Raw genomic sequence first — 4536 nt, forward strand, 5'->3', positions numbered from 1 at the left:
TGCCACCTGGCCCCAACAGCACATGTGCTCAACACGAGGCAGAGCTGCAGATTCTATAACAGTTATTACTGTTTTCATGAGAGCAGCTGTGGAACATCAAAACGCTTGGCTTGTTGGCATTTCCTTATGGGAGGAGTGGGAGGGAGGGTCATTAGGCCTGAGATTCTAGCCACTCGTCCTTGCCCAGTCTCACTCTCAGCTGTAAGTCATTCTGTCCCAGTGTCACGTGGCCTCAGGAGATCATGGAGGATATTTAGTGGGGGGACGGTGAGGTGAAAGGAGAATCCGGTGAAGCTTTGATGTGGCATGGCTGCTTTGGGTGATCCATGCTCTTGTGAGTAACCCCTGTAAGGTCCTAAGTTCACCAAACTAGCCTTGGGTGGCATCATTACTCTGTTCATCCTTGGTGCCCTATTTGGAGTGAATAGATGCTTGTTTGTGTCTGTCTTAATTATTTGTCTTTTGCTGTGATAAGACGTCGTGACCAAGGCAACTCATAGAAGAACACGTTTACTGGAGGCTTACAGTTTCAGAGAGTGAGTCCATGACGGTCAACACGGGGACATGGCAGCAGGCAGGCAGCCACGGTTTTGGAGCGGTAGCTAAGAGCTCACACAACCACAAGGCAGAGACAGACACTAGGAATGGCTTGAGTCTTTTGAAACCTCAAAGCCTGTCTCCAGTGACACACCTCCTCCTAACAAGGTCACACTTAATCCTTTCCAAACAGCCCACCAGCTGGGGACCAGGAATTCTGTCATTCAGATTTCCACAGCGTCTTCCAGGGAGGGTCTGTTCAACAGGTGTGTATGATTTTACTTCCCCCATTGTTTAGAACTCCCAACACACATTGAAGCTGGGTTTCTGTATCTAGTGTTACCGAGTGGACTCTCTTCCTCTTTACATTCTCTCTTCCCAGAAGTAAGTCATCAGTGATTCTGATTCCAAGACTAATTTATTCTGGGACACAGCAGAAGCACTGTGGGAGGGTGTTACAGCCAGCTGTCTACCTTCTTGCTGTGGAGCACTGGCTCATGTCTGCCCAGGTGACACATGCAGTCTGCTCACAAAGGAAAAACACTTGGCAGGGTTCAGTTTCCCCTGCCCCCCAACACACCATGCTTGTATGGGTGATAAAGGGCTCCATGGTGGCATGTCTTGTGACCCTGTGGTATCAAGTGTACTCTACTGCAGGCAAAGGCTGTTTGTGCAGCCTGGCATGAGTGTGTGCAGATGTGTGTGCGTAGTCATGAATACTCACTCTGCCTTGTGGAGGCCTGGGATTGGCCCAGCTGTTTAATGTTGGCTGAAGCTGCTTCTGTGACAGATGTCCCTTTGCTCAGAGATTCATTTTGGGGTATTTAGCGCAAAAACTTGAGGTAAGCAGTCACTGCTGGAAGATTCATATCCTACATTAAAACCTCTTTATTAGCGATCTGATTTAATGGGCAGATAATCCAGTGTCCTAGAGACAGGCATCTGCTGCCGTTGGAATGTATTTGATCGGATAATGTGTGAGAACCAGCTGGGTCTCAGCCCTGTGAGGCCTGAAGATGCTCTCTGAGCCCCATGTATCTAACAGAAGTTGTTTTCTGAAGTATCTAATGGCCCTCTCCCCTCTCCACTATGGCAATGTTTTTGGCTTTATAGCTGAACGTGGAGGACCTGTGTGAGGGGAGACGGAAGAAACAGTAGGGCTGGAAATCAGTTTCCGACACGTGTTTGCTGTGTGACATGGTAACTTCTCAGTAACTGGCTTGATCACTGAGTTACCATCTCTCTGATGGTGCTCTGTGTGGTCTGGAGAATGGTCTATAATAGCCATGCTTTAGATTTTGAGTGAGGGAACAAAAGTAAAAAGAATAACCAGCAGTTTATTGTGTATGTATAGGTAAGTAATTGAGTAGGAAGCAGAGTGTTATCAAACTGGATGCTTGAAATACCCTGCAGAAATAAACCGGAGAGACCCTTTGGGATGGCCAGTGGGAATTCCCAATTGAGAGTCCCAGGCAGAGTAGAGGGTCCCCTCAGGTGAGGTCTTCAAGTGACGGAGCAAATACCAACAGGAAGGAAACATTGAACAGAAGTCGAGGCAGGCAGGCCAGTTCCCAACTGGCTTTCTCTCCGTGGCTGAGCACTCCATGGCCACACCAGTAGGCTTGTCCACAGCTTCATCTTATGGGGGCAATTTCTCAGTTGAGATTCTCTAATCTTGGGTGACCTTAGTTTGTGTCAACTTGACATAACTTGACTATTGAGCACAGTCATTATATAAACTGACGACATTTCATGGTATGGTTTAGGGGAAGGCTTTTATTGTAGATAAAAGGAGGGAGAGCACAGCCAGAGGGGTCTGGAAGGGTCCAGAGCAGAGAGAGAAAGTAGCAGACTACATATGGCCAGCAGACTGGATCTGGTCATTGAGAGAAGCAGGAACAGAGCAGAAAGAGAGAGGGGGGGTCAGGGTGTGGGTGTGGTAGAGCAGAGAGATTGGGAGGAGGGAGTCGGAGAGGAAGGCTAAAGAGAGAGCTCAGGCAGCAAGTATAACAAGTGCAGAGGTGTCTTGTTTGTCATATGTATATGTGTATATATATGTGTATGTTGTATATGTGTATGTGTATACACATACACACACACACACATATGTATATATTTTATAAATCTTTGTCTATGTACCCAGAATATTATTTCCCCTCAAAAGTGTTACTAGTCTCCCCACCCCAGACAGGGTCTCATGTAGTTTAAGCTGGCCTTGAACTCCTGATACTTTCTTGTCTGCCTCCAACTGCCAGGATTACAAATACATGCCACCATGACCAACTTCAGTAGCTGAATTTCTTAAATAAGAAAAAGGAAGATAATTAAAATGAGTTAGAGTAGAAAGAGATTAAGACAGCAAGATCCCAGCTAGCTTTTTTAGCTTTGCAAGAAATCTTATTTACCTTAAATCATATTTTCATGTTTCCTCTCATTCTTCTTCATGTATCCATACATCAGATCAACGTGCTAGGACTTGCTCTAGTAAAGTGGAACTGAAGGTTGAGAATCCAATTGCTTGGTAGCCACAGGGACACCTTTTGATGTAACACTTGACTGGTTAACAAATGGAGTTTGGAAACTATCAGAGCCCACATGATCTTTCCCCGAAGGCTTGCAACAACAGCATGGCTGCTCCTCTGTGAAGCCCCTGTTTGTCTTGACTCATTCCCTCAGAGCCTATTCCAGAAGTCTGGGAGAGGGTGGTACCTGTGTGCATCTGGCTTTTCACTCCCGTGTGTCAGAACCTCTTCTTGGTATGAATTGCCTGTCTGTGTCTTCAGCGCAAGGAGACACAGGCCTGGCATGGCAGTGCAGGTTCATGTGGGTCACTTCGCCAACTCTAAGAGAGTGATTGGCCTGGAAAAAAGTTCTATCCAGTTATTGGTTTCTCCCTGTCCCCTGGACCCAAGGCTGTACAGAGGCATTATCCTTGGTGTGGTATCTTCAGGACTCTAGGAAAGTCCTTCATTGCTTAGAGACACTTCACTGATCTACTTTGATGTTTAGTTCCTCTGGCTTTTTGACCAGTTAACTGTCCAGGTGGCTTTCTTCTCCATACCAGCAGCTGTGACCCAAAGGCTCGATCTGCTCAGTGCTTTGTCAGATCAAGGCTGCACTCCAGGGCCAGAAAGGCATGAACAAGGCCTCAGTGTCTGGACGCTTCATTCCCTGCTGTGTGGCTCATTTGTCCAAGCAGAATTCGATACACAGCACTGGCTGGATGACAAGAGAGTATGTCTAGTGGTTTGAATTCTGCAGAGGAAGTCTGTTTATCTGCTTTTGCTTTTCCTAGAGCCAACCGAAGTTCATGAAAATGACTTCTTCTGATAGAGTAAGATCTCTGAGATGGACTCTGAGGTCTGGCCCCTCTTATTTCCTTGATGTCCCTGGTCCCTTCTCAGCAAGTATTATCTCCTCCCAGCTCCCTTTAGCCATTCTACCTAAAGAGAAGGTCTCAAGCCTGTTGTTCTGGTCCTAATATGTTCTCTGTGGCTTTCTGTGATATCAAGGATGCCAGTGTGCAGAGGGACTGAGCTTCAGATGGGATCTGCTCAGGTGGGAAGGTCTCGTGTTCTCCTGGGCCCTTGGTGACTGAAAGAGGTTGACCTAGGACTTGTGAGCTCAAAAGAAACCAGGGATTCCAGATCAGGAGGCTTGCAGTGCAGGGTGTGTGCGTGTGCGTGTGCGTGTGCGTGTGCGTGTGCGAGAGAGAGAGAGAGAGAGAGAGAGAGAGAGAGAGAGAGAGAGAGAGAGAGAGAGAGAGAGAATATTCTTGTTTTTGCTTTGTCTTATTGAGACAGGGTTTCACTATGTAGCCGTGGCTAGTCTGGAACTTACTATATTGATCAGGTTGTCCTGGAACTCAAAGAGATATACCCGCCTCTGCCTCCTGAGAGCTGAGACTAAAGATGTGTGCCATCACATCTGGCTGGGGTCAGTATTCTTGACTTCAAAAGCCCTTCTGCAGGGGCACAGTAGGGGCTTGCCGTATCTCCC

This window comes from Grammomys surdaster, unplaced genomic scaffold, assembly GCF_004785775.1.
Source record: "Grammomys surdaster isolate TR1022 unplaced genomic scaffold, NIH_TR_1.0 262, whole genome shotgun sequence".
NCBI lineage: Eukaryota > Metazoa > Chordata > Mammalia > Rodentia > Muridae > Grammomys > Grammomys surdaster.